Consider the following 13,342-nt stretch of genomic DNA (forward strand, 5'->3'; position numbering starts at 1 on the left):
CCCCCCCCCCCCCCCCGCCATATCCATATAAATCGACCAACATTATCTCTGAATTACCCAAATCGAGAAAAACTTTACATCGAAACAATGCCTAGCTCTATTAGCAGCGTAGAGTCCCCGCTAGCTGGGAACGATATCCCGACATTCTCGAATGTTGAAGCTATCGAAAGAGGAATGGCTTACTATCCGAACATCAGGGTTCCTTGGATGTTAATGTTCCGTGTCAAGCCAGAGGAAAGGCGTGATCTTGAAGAATTTTTCCACTCTGTAGAGGATAGCCACACAAAGTATCGCGATCAGCTTGCTGCTTCGGAACAAGGGCAGCGTGAGTTGTTGCTTAAACTTGAACTGCTTGAATCCCATCCAAAGGACTGGATCGAGAATGGATTTGATAAGATAGAAGCTTTGCCACTGTGTCTGATTGCGTACTGCAATGAGTGCAGTAAAGAGGCGGGTCAGAGGTAAACTCAAACGGATCCCGCCCTGATTGGAGACTTCGTTCCAACGGATGTTAGGCCGTTCTACATTAACAGGCGTGCTAATGAAACTGATATTGCTGAGGCCCATACCTTCTTTCGCCAGGTAACCATCCCTCTTTACCAATGAATAATCAATCTGTTTCCGCTCCGAATTAACTCATTATTGATTGCGTTTGTGCAGATTAAAGCCATGCATCAAGAGCTAAGTCAAAATCTTCAGTATTTTCATATGAAGAGAGGTAGGATTGATCGCCAGCTAAGGAATTTGGAGTCTGAGATTGCTATACTCAAGGCGAGGAGGAAAAGAACTACTAACCTGCTCGACGAATCCGAACAGAAGGCCAGAGCACTGGAGACTCGTCCCGAAGACTGGGAAAAGACTGGGCTACAACTATTGTGGCCAATTCCAAAGCGACTCAAGACGAGTGTTCGTGAGATTGCCGCCAGTAGTACACTAGTTTAGAATTAGCATATTTTACTAATTTGATCCTTTAATTTAAAAGCAGAAATAAGACTTCGCCGCATTGTAGCAGGCAATTTGATCCAAATTGATCGTTGTTTTATTATTTTATATTAAAAATATACCAGAAGCGAGACGTCTCCCGGCTTACATCAGGCAATTTTTGCTAAATGTTTGTAGAAAACAACGATCTGGGCCTCGAAAGTGGGCTATTTACCCCTAACGGGATGTGTTTGTTCGGAGGGCGAGATGCTGGGCTCGGCTTATCTTCTTTGCTTTAGTTCGGATGTCGGACTGCGAAATTATTCTCTGGGTTCGGCTAACCATTCCGTCCGAACTAAAGGTTGGGTGCAAAATAATTACTCTGGGTTCGGCTTATCCCACAAATGAAAGATCGGGTGCGAAAAAAATACTCTGGGTTTGGCTTATCCCTACATATGCAGGTCAGGTGCGTAATAAATACTCTGGGTTCGGCTTATCCTCACGTATAAAAATAATGCGTTGTTACGCGAGTTGATCACCTGGCCAGGGTGTCAACGAGAATGAGTTCGGTACGAACTGATGAATACTCAACCCATATCGGATTGGGAACTGATATATATGTATATATATATTCTTCTTTTTTTTTTTTTTTTTTTTTTTTAGAAAAACGCNGTTTAGAGCATTTAATCCATGATCGAGGAGGATCATGTGAGTGCGACCAAGAGGGTGCAAGAAGATAATCCATGATCAAGGAGGATCATGTGAGTGCGACTAAGAGGGTGCAAGAAGATAATTTATGATCGAGGAAGATCATGTGAGTGCGACCAAGAGGGTGCAAGAAAATAATCCATGATCGAGGAGGATCATGTGAGTGTGAAGAAGAGGGTGCAAGAAAATAATGCATGCCGAGGAGAAAGCAAAGTTATGCTTACAATGAAACGGCAAGTTGTATCGAACCAAGCGTGGTGAAGAAATATATAAGGCGTTAGAGACGAGCGAGAGTTTGTATACGAGTACAAATGACGAAGACGGTTATGCAATGGTCCTACCAGAGACCATTTGACTAAGTTAAGCGATGAAGTCAACCAGAGACGTGGAGGTTTTGATTGAGGAGATAGATTCCAAGAAGATTGGAGAAAAAGGCAATGAAGAAAGGCGAAGCCGGAAGAACCGGAAAAAGCTGAAGACTAAAAGTCAGGAAAAAGCTGAAGAAAGAGAAGCATGGAGTCAGGGAGTTAAGTGATTAGATAAATCACGATACACCGATGAGGTAATCTTAGTACCTGGAAGAGATCGTATATGGAGACCAGGTGTAGAACTGGTAGTATGATGAAGACATAGATGACAAGACGTATCATTACCGCGATAAGGGGAGAAGAAGACCTTAGAATTTGAGGATGAATTCTTATAAGGGGGAGAGAATGTAATGACCCTCACCAAAGCTAGAAATCCTGAAATAAAAAAGTTCGAGGAAATGACCCTGAAAAGGCTCAGGAAGAAGCAGAAGAGAAATGAGGAAGAAGACCCGGAGGATGTCCGAGGAAAAATCATCGAGTTGGGAGATAGCCGACCCAGGGCGAACTGGTGGAGAGTGCCAAGACGTACTGGAGAGGGTACCGAGGCGTACCAAGGCGTATCAAGGCATATCGAGGATTGCCAAGGATTATCGAGACGTATCGAGGCATATCGAGGATTGCCGAGGATAGTCGAGGATTGTCGATAGAGGATGAAAACTGCCGAGAAAGACCGAGGGTGCCGAGAAGCGCCAGAGCGGTTGCGGTCGAGGACCGAGTCTGCCAGACGGGCCGACGAACGCCAGCGAAGCCGACAAAATTCTAGATTTTGCAGAGGTTATTGGCGGCGCAAATGTGCATCGAATTTTTGCATTTGGCCAATGAGAATTCATGCAAACATGAATCTCAATCATTGTGTCTTTGATAACACAAGAATAGAACATAATCATTATGTTTCTATGTGTTGGACCAATGGAAGGAAGCAAGGTGGGGAGACAAAGAAGATATTCCTTTGTGTCTACCAAATCCTGGGAGATAGGAGAGGAATCTAGAGAAACTTGGAGGCTAAGTGTTCGCCGAAGAAGAGAGAAGAGGAGAATCGAGCATTTGCACGCTGATGTGTCTGCATTTTATAGGGTTTTAACCATAGTTTTTAGGATTGTTTTGAGTCTTTTCCTAGGTCCAAGTGTGCTTTTAGAGTCCTTTTAGTCTTTTGTGAGTCTTTACAGGTCCTAGGTGACTTTGGAAGGAATCTGAGCGTTTTGGGGATGAAAACATGCATCTGGAGCCAATTGGTTGAAGACTGATCGAGCTAGAAGGCAGATGGAATGAGAGCAGAAATACGTTCCGGATCGACTGATCCTTTCGAGATCGACCAATCCAGTCCCCGACGCAAGTTTTCCTTATTTGTTTTAAACCGACTTTTAGGGTTTTATTTTGATATTTAAGTTAGAGGCACGGCCTCCAGAGACAGAAGCTTTTTTTTCTGAGACTATTTTGTATTGAGAGCAAAGGGAGAAGATCTCTAATCCTTCTTGACACTTTGGAGAAGATTTCTAAACCCTATTTTCTATCCTTTTGCAATTCAATTATGTTTTCTTCATTATTGATTTGCTGTTTCTGCTTCTCCATGTCTGAGTAGTTTCACTATTGGGTTTAGGGTTTCAGAAGGGTTTCTATGATTAATTGATGCTAGATTTGTTAGATTAGGGATTAATCTTATTGTTCTTCATCTATAGTTGTTTTTAATGCTTAAGCTAGATTGATCACCTAGATTAAGATCTTAGGTTTAATTCATCGGGGCACCAAAAGTGTTGTTGAGTTGCTTGAAAAGAACATAGGTGAGCAAGGTGATCCTTAGCCAACGACAGTTGAAGTTGAGGCACCTTGTGAACATAATCAAACTTGAACTTATTGCTTGCTAGGATTGTTTAGATTCAAACGATGGTTTAGAGTTTTATCGATTCCTTGCATAGATAGCTAATGCTACGACAGTAGGTTAGTTTTACATTCGAGATTTGAGTTCAAGAATGGTGTTTAATGCTATCCCAATTTATCATCTAATGTCGTGGTCATGTCCCCTAACTGATTCCCTGCGCCCAATATTTCCTTTTTGATTTAGAAACAACTTATTTACTTTCCATTTTTGATTAGTTAATTTATTCACAAAACTTCCTCTTTTGTCTTAGCTATATTTAATCTACATAATTTCATAGTGTAATTGTTTGGTCCCTGTGGATTCGATCCTGAAGTGTTACAACGATACCACTAGATCGTGGTGGAGTACACATTAGGTTTTAATTGACCTGTTGATCAATTTGGCGCAGTTGCCGGGGACCAAAACGATTGCCTTTGAGATTTTAGAATTGAGTATAGTCTAAGATTTCTTTTTGTTTTTACTAATTATTATTATTCTCTCTTTTTTGTAGATAATTAAAAAAAAATGAAAAATATTTTTGGGGCCATGGATTACGATGATTGGCCACAGGAAGAGGAGATCACATTTGATGAAGACATTCTAGATGAGCCTTATGTGGAGCCACCGTTCGATGAGAGTGTTCTTACACCGGATCAAAAAGTTAAGTTGGATGAGCTTTACATGGAGCATCCAACAACGACAAGGAGGAACTTAGCAACAATGATCCAGTTGAATCTCATTTCACATCGAGCAGTACTTGAAGAGAGGGAGCCCACTTTCACAGAGATTAGGGAAGCCCATGCTTGCGAAAAGGTAATATATTGGGTTCCACCAAGCCAAATAGAAGGTACATGCATTTCCACCTTTGAAATTCATGATTTTGAGGATATTCACATGCCATGCATTGAAGATGTGACTTCTAGTTTGGATACTCCATTGCTCATTGATGAATGCTATGATTTGATATGTGAGTCTCAACGTCTAGACATCTTAAGAGCAGAAAAACTTGCTAGGGATTATCATGAAATATGTTTTGATATAGAATATCATTGTGCTTTGAATGTTCATGATCTCGAGTTTGAGTTTTCAATGCCTGATGTATCTAGCTCTCTTCTTGAAGAATCTTACCTAGGGTGTGTTCTTGATATTGATACAATTTTGCATGAAACAAAAGACCCTGAGGTTGATTATATGAATGAGGATATTGTGTTTTATGAAATTAATGGTGATGAAGTTGATTATTTTGTGAAAACCTCGTTTGAACCTGAAATTGACTTTATTTTTCCATTAAATGCATTTGATCCTCATGAGCATCCAACCATCAAGGAATATTTCAAAGTATATGCTACATTTGTAGTAAACTTCCTTGATGTGAATTTTATTGTTTTGCCATGGATAATTGTGTGTTACTTGACACATATTGTTTATTGCATTAACAAGAGAAGGACTAAAGGTCCATTGGCTCAGCCTTTTGATACTCATGATTAACATTTTGTGTTGAGCGGTCAAGCTATAGACCTTAAACAAGCGCTTATGGGAGGCAACCCATGGGGTTTGTGCTGGCTTACCCTTTTATTTTTATTTGTCTTAGGATTTTGGTTTTGTTTTTAGGATTTATTACGGTGAAATCACGTCTGGTGTTAAGTGTTTTCAGGAACAGGTTCCAAACGCAGAAGATGCGAAATTTTTTGTTCCAGGAGCTTCGGATCGATCGATCCTCCTTAAAGATCGACCGATCCCGTTGGTTTGCTGTGGGTATCTCCAAGTTCAATAATGTTGCAGATCGGTCGATCCCACCCTGAGATTGGTCGATTCCATCACCACCCTTGCCAACACCACTCCAACACCAGATGCGAGATCACCGGTTTTTGTTTCTTTTCCTTTCTTTTTCTTTTTCATTTTTCTTATTTTCTTTGTCGGATTCATTCTTTTCTTGGTTTTGCTTTCACACCGGGACGGTGTGAAGTAAGTCCGGGGGAGGGATGTCTCCAAGTTACTGATGTCGTTTTCTTTGGTTGTTTACTTTGAATTTTTCTTTTATTTGAGTCATTTTTTTTATTTTATTGAGTCAAAAATTGGGAAACTATGATCATTTCCAGGAATCTTTTGCTTTGAACTAACACTCTTATGATTGCTTTTGTACCTCTGATTTGGAATGAAGCTTGGAATGAACATGAGCAGTCTCAACACGCCCCAAAAGACACTCGCCAAGGAGAACACTAAGTTGAACCAGAAGTTGTCTCTAGCTTTGACAGGACTTAACCGGATTTAATTTCTTACCTTGGGGCTTGGTATACATCGGACAAGACTCCTCCCTTCAAGCCTTACAAGACGTGCATCTCCTCACAAAGTATGCTTCCCCTCTCTCTTCCCTTCAGTACTCAGTAAAAAAAAAGAGAAAAGAAAAATATAAGAAGAAGAGGATATAGGTAATAAAAGAAGTGAACCGAGGGTTGTGCGTAAACCCGTGCATCTTTCGGAACTCATGGAAACCTGTCCACAAGAAAAGAGCAAAGGATTGATAAAAAAAATAAAATGATACCCTAGAAAATTAGGGAGAAATCAATCCTTTGGAAGTGAGAAAAGAGAGAGGAAAGGGAGCATAAGAGGAGGTCTTGGGTGATAAGAGGTTGAAGGAGTCAACAGTTCAATGATCGATACTCCCATGGTAAGACCGCACCTTTTTACTAATCTGATGTAGAGAGACAACGATGGGGAGACTGAATGTTCTCTAAGGCTGTGGAGTTCAGAGTAGGGAGTGTTGATCCTAATCATGGGCAGAGTACAAAAAGTAGTTCTCAGTTTGATGTGATGAAGAGTGCAAAGAAGAAGTTCCCAAGAATATGTGAGTTTCCACTTTCAAACCTTTTCTTTGTTCTTGAGTTTTTGTCTGTTCTTGCTTGAGGACAAGCAAAGATTCAAGTCCGGGGGAATTGATGTGTCTGCATTTTATAGGGTTTTAACTATAGTTTTTAGGATTGTTTTGAGTCTTTTCCTAGGTCCAAGTGTGCTTTTAGAGTCCTTTTAGTCCTTTGTGAGTCTTTACAGGTTCTAGGTGACTTTGGAAGGAATCTGAGCGTTTTGGGGATGAAAACATGCATCTGGAGCTAATTGGTTGAAGACTGATTCGGGCTAGTAAGCAGATGGAGTGAAAGCAGAAAAACGTTCCGGATCGACTGATCCTCGCGAGATCGACCATTCCCGTCCCCGACGCAACTTTTCCTTATTTGTTTTAAACCGACTTTTAGGGTTTTATTTTGATATTTAAGTTAGAGGCACGGCCTCCAGAGACATAAGCTTTATTTTTCTGAGACTATTTTGTATTGAGAGCAAAGGGAGAAGATCTCTAATCCTTCTTGACACTTTGGAGAAGATTTCTAAACCCTATTTTCTATTCTTTTGCAATTCAATTATGTTTTCTTCATTATTGATTTGCTGTTTCTGCTTCTCCATGTCTGAGTAGTTTCACTATTGGGTTTATGGTTTCAGAAGGGTTTCTATGATTAATTGATGCTAGATTTGTTAGATTAGGGATTGATCTTATTGTTCTTCATCTATAGTTGTTCTTAATGCTTAAGCTAGATTGATCACCTAGATTAAGATCTTAGGTTTAATTCATCGGGGCACCAAAAGTGTTGTTGAGTTGCTTGAAAAGAACATAGGTGAGCAAGGTGATCCTTAGCCAACGACAGTTGAAGTTGAGGCACCTTGTGAACATAATCAAACTTGAACTTATTGCTTGCTAGGATTGTTTAGATTCAAACGATGGTTTAGAGTTTTATCGATTCCTTGCATAGATAGCTAATGCTGCGACAGTAGGTTAGTTTTACATTCGAGATTTGAGTTCAAGAATGGTGTTTAATGCTATCCCAATTTATCATCTAATTTCGTGGTCATGTCCCCTAACTGATTCCTTGCGCCCAATATTTCCTTTTTGATTTAGAAACAACTTATTTACTTTCCGTTTTTGATTAGTTAATTTATTCACAAAACTTCCTCTTTTGTCTTAGCTATATTTAATCTACATAATTTCATAGTGTAATTGTTTGGTTCCTGTGGATTCGATCCTGAAGTGTTACAACGATACCACTAGATCGTGGTGGAGTACACATTAGGTTTTAATTGACCTGTTGATCACACGCCATGCATTGGCGAGGTGCACCGCCCAACTCCTCTATATAAGGGAGGACACCCTTCACATTTCCATCACTTAGCTCAAAAGAAGAAGAAAAACAAAAGCTCTCAAGTTCTGGTCTCTCTCAAGAGGAGAGAAACAATCACGAAGCCGAGGAGGTGCTGTCGAGTTGAGAAGCGGTCAAGTTGAAGGAGTCGTTGTTGGTGCGAAGGAAGAGGCTGTCTGATCCGCGGTGCTGTGAAGTCCGGAGAATCAATCTGCCAATCACTGTGAGCTCTGCGGTCTTTGTGTGTTAGAATCTTTGGTAGGTTGTGTGGGGTGCAGCACGGGTCCTTCGGGCCATGTACGTACCTATTGATTGTTGTATCTAGTCTAGGTTCATGGTAGAACTAGATAGATAGATGTTGCATGCGTAAATGGTAGGATTCGCTAGAATTCATGTTTAAAATGAACATAGAATTGCGTTAGGAATCACCTTGCATGATGAGAAGTGATAGAATTGAGAAGCATAATTCGTGAGGAATTGATGCATGTTTAGCAATGTGAGTTTGCTTAAAATTTGAACCAAGGATTTGCATGATGAGCATAACTAATAGATTTTTGTAGCAATTGTGACTTGCTTAAAAATCGGATAGATTAGTTGCATGCATGTAGAAAAATCTAGGCTGCTTGAATTGTAGTTCTCGCTGCTTGTAGATTTTTGTGGATATTTCGCTTGAATTGCTTGCTAGTAGGCTCGAATTCTTGCTTGGTTTAGTTATCACCGCTTTGGAAGGATCCCAATGACCTCCATCTAGTAGACGGTTTGATTGGTGTTGTGGATGTGGTTTAACTTGAAATAACTTTGTGGATGTGCATGTGTTGTGGTAGTGCTAAACTTTTAGTGTTTGCTAACCTATGAGTTGTAGTGTGATCTTAGCTAGTCTCTTGAATTGTGGAGAGTTCTTGAATCGTAGCTAGGATAGAGTGGTCGATTTTCTGTTCCATGTGAATGTTGATTGTCTCACGGGAAGTTCCCGGGGAAGTTCCCGGTGCACACTTACGTGAGACAATGTCATGTCTATTTGGTCACTAGAATGACCGCTACTTGACGTCGTAGCTTGTTGGGCTCACGCTAGTTACCTGGGTGGTTTCAGCGTGGGAAATTCCCCTTTGCTGGTTACCTGTGTGGTTTCAGCATTGGGTGTGTCGTGGAATGGAATAGAAATCGACAGGGCCCTTAGGTGAAAGAGTCTAGAGTGTACGAGTAACCCTTGTAGGACTCTAGGACGTTTTTGTTGTGGTTGTTAGGTGAAAGAGTCTAGAGTGTACGAGTAACCCTTGTAGGACTCTAGGACGTTTTTGTTGTGGTTGTTAGGTGAAAGAGTCTAGAGTGTACGAGTAACCCTTGTAGGACTCTAGCACGTCTTTGTTGTGGTTGTTAGGTGAAAGAGTCTAGAGTGTACGAGTAACCCTTGTAGGACTCTAGGACATCTTTAGTGATGAGAGAGGAGTTTAGGTTGATCGAGTCGAGTGAGGTCTGATCTAACCTTTGTTGATTGTTGTTGATGCTTCCGCTAATGCTCTCGTTGCGTAGCTTTGATTAAGTGAGTAGCATGTGAGAGTGCGCAGCTCAGTTGAGTGCGTAGCTTGTTGTTGTTGTTGTGATTAATTGTTGTTTGTTTGTATGATTGCTTGCTTGTTTCCTTGCTTGTTGGGGTAGATGGGGCGGGAAAAAGTAGAATGCATGTTTAGGATGGGGTACCCAGGCTCACTGAGTAATCTTAGATTACTCATGATAATATTTGTGTGTGCAGGGAGCTTAGTTGAGAGTAGAGCTAGAGCAAACATAGGGTACCAGATAGGGTTCTTTGTTGTGTGTTGTTTGTAAAACCCTATATATTTTCGTAAATGTATTCTATAAGTTTTTCCGACTCTATATGTATATTGCTTGATCACTTATTTTCAATGTAATAAATTATTAAGTAATATAAATTCGGTTTTTGGGGGAAACATGACAAGTTGTATCCGATACATTGGCTGCAGGCGGAATCGCGTCCAGGCGGAATCGCGTCCAGGAGGACTGGTCGGGAAGCTGCAGCTTCCGTCCCTCGGGCGGACCACCAGGATGCGATCTCCCGACACTGTGGCGACCCGGGGCGTTCCATGTCCTTGTCCGGGGCATAGGACAGTCCAGGGGCGTTACAATGCTCCCTTTCTTCGTCTGAGTCGTTTCTTCAGTCCATCGACGATGGACTTATTCGTAGCCTCAGCTTGGCCATTCCCCTGAGGGTATCGAGGAGTCGAAGTGCTGAGACGGATTTGCCACTTGCTCAGAAAACGCCTGGTGATGAGCGAAGTGAATTGCGTGCCGTTATCGGTGACAATCTCATACGGGAGTTGATATATCATGGTTTTTGTGGTTTTTAACCATGATATAAGGAGTCTTTTATAGTCTTTTGATGTGTTTTCTAGGATGTTTTTGAGTCTTTACAGGTTTTCTAGGATTTTGGCATGAAAGGAGCCAAATGGAGTAATTTGGATCATTTTGGAGCATCAATTCAGAAGAAACGAACTTGGAGTCAGAACAGAGAGGGAGTGTCGATCGACACTGCCTTAGCGTCGATCGACACCATGTTCAGCCGATGAAGAATCACAAATTTGGAAGTTTTACAAATTTGCCCGAAGTTTTCCATATTTGTAACACAAGTCCCTGACGTGTTTTAGGACATAGAAATAATATTTTTAGGTTTTCCAAACCATAAGTTGTATCCTATCAAGTTTTATTTTTCCTGCAACCCTGAGAGATTTTTGAGAGCTATTGGAGAGAGATCTGAACTCTTTGAGAGAAGAATTTCTAAACTCCTTCTTACTCTTTTAATATCTATTGCTTATTATTCANTTTGTTCTTCATTGAATATGTCTGAGTAGTTTGCTTGTTAGGTTTAGGGATTTTATGAATTATTAGATCCATTTATTTAGGATTCATTATCTTTCTAGATCTTCATCATAGGTTGTTCTTCACAATAATTCTTGATTGATTACCTAGAATTGTTATCTTAGGGAAATAAATTGATATGAGAATGTAATTGTTTTCCTGATTAAACTATTGATGAGCAAAATTATTTTTTGCAAAGAGATTTGATTTAATAATTTTGTGAACAATCTAAACCTGATTTTATTGCTGTTTTTTAACCTAAAATATTACAAAGTGATTTAGATTTTCTGGTTTTAAATCTAGATATTATTTGTAGTGAGAACTGATTTAATTTACAAAAGTGTTTAGAGTTCTAGATCTGTTCTTAATTGTTTGAATCCTAAATTATTGATTGATTTAATATTTCATAATTTCCTGAGAAATTCCCTAGACCTAGCTTTTTGATCTTCTGAATTTGCAACAGTTTTATTTAATATTTTGCATTATTTTATTTTAATTCAAATTAATTTGTTTAGCTTAATTATAAAACTCTATAATTTATTGTGTAGTCTTGAGTCCTTATGGAATTCGACCCCTAAGTACTGCAGTGATCTCTTAATTTGAGAGAGTAGCTCTAGGGTAAATTTGAGCATATCAAATTTTGGCGCCGTTGCCGGGGACTCTTTGATCTACCATTAGATTAGAGTTTTTGATTTTGTCTAAATTTTTATTTTTATTTGAAACTTACACGCTTTTGTTTTCTTTTCTCTTGTGTGTTTCAGTTGTATGCCTAATAAGCCTAACACAAGGAGCAACAAGACTAGTCCAACTCTGAAGCTTTCAAACCAAGAGTTAGGAAAACTTGAGCGTGAGAACAGAAAAGCAGCCAAATCCTTGAAGATGGTTAACACAATCATTCTGATGCGTGATAAGGATGGTGCTTTGAGGGATCAAGAGGGCCACTTCCGCAATGAGCCTGGCCAAAAGCTTGATGCAGAAGGCAATGTGATTGTCGAACCTGTTGTCAACGAGCAGGCTGTCATGAACCAGCAAGCTGGTGTCGTTGATGATCCGAATCTTGGTGTCGATCGACACCAACAAGAGGGTGTCGATCGACACCCACCTGCAGCAGACGTACGTGGAGCTGCCAACCACGTCCAGAATCCGGTTCGAAGACAGGAGAACAACCGAGACTTGATCAGGACCATTGCTGACTACAACCAGGCTGATCTTGTGTATGAGAACCGGTCTGCAATTGTTCCTCCTCCATTCCAGAGGAATGATTTTGAGTTGAAACCTGCCTACTTTCAACTAGTTGGGCAGAGACCTTTCTCTGCCCTGCCCAATGAGAAGCCTTTGGACCACATTGAGCATTTTGAGGATCTAGTGACTAGTATCAAGGCTAATGGGGTGACTGAGGACTACATATTCTGCAAACTCTTCCCTTACTCACTTGCAGGAGAGGCATCTCATTGGTTGAAACAATTGCCAACTGGATCATTGACAAACTGGCGTGATGTCAAGGTGGCCTTCCTCAACTACTTCTATGATGATGCAATGTCAGATGAGATGAGAATCAAGCTGTCCTCTTTCAAGCAAAGACCAGATGAAGCTTTCAAAACAGCTTGGGTGAGATTCAAGGCTTACCAAAGGGACTGTCCACACCATGATTTCTCAAGGGGTCAATTGCTAACACTACAAGAAAAATCAACATTCATAGCACACGATAAATGCTATCATATGTGTTTAATAGCGTTTTCATAAACGCTATGTTCTCCGCAGCTATCTTAGGTGTCACCTCTATTATAGCGTTTTTGACATATTATTATATGTCGTTCTTTCATAACATTAACCAAATGCTATAATATTGTTTTCTGTAACACATATTTTGTGCTATTTTATATTATGCCATAGCATTTTTTGTTTGCTATATGGAATTCTTTAATTTTTAATTTGATTTTTTATAATTTATATATTTGACCATAGTTTTGCAGACTTTATTTAACTGGATTGATATTAAAAAAAATTATTTCATAAATCATCAACATACATAACATAACGTTAATATAAGCAAGTCTTACATATCATACCAAGTCTTATAATATGCTGCCCTGTTTTATCCAAAAAGCTAACATTATAGCTTATAAGGATAGAGACAAACTTCAATCTCTTAAGTCTCTTCTCCTCTATCGCCTTCCCAACAAATGCAGTACACACGTCTGAAGAACTGTTCCTGTTAGCATTTCCGTCCAGATTCCCTGGAATCATGTGTATATACATCAACTTAAAGCTTATGTTTTCGATTAGTTTTTTCATTACAGTTCAAGAGTATACATAGTTACATACCTCTACTCCAAGTTCCCTCTTGTAGATGAGCAATAAAACAAATAGGTATTACCACATATATAGAAACACCCAATGTTCAACTATGCCTTGCCATCCAGCACCAACAGCTACAG

At 40.0% G+C, this 13,342-nt stretch overlaps 1 long non-coding RNA gene across 1 annotated transcript; it reads right to left on the reverse strand.

Annotated features, from left to right (window-relative positions):
- Nucleotides 12,900–13,336, reverse strand: LOC104758429. The gene is made up of 2 exons (XR_762719.1): nucleotides 13,230–13,336; nucleotides 12,900–13,141 (listed from the first exon to the last, which is right to left on the reverse strand). It is a non-coding gene; the product is annotated as an uncharacterized LOC104758429 (long non-coding RNA).

This window comes from Camelina sativa, chromosome 17 (assembly GCF_000633955.1).
Source record: "Camelina sativa cultivar DH55 chromosome 17, Cs, whole genome shotgun sequence".
NCBI lineage: Eukaryota > Viridiplantae > Streptophyta > Magnoliopsida > Brassicales > Brassicaceae > Camelina > Camelina sativa.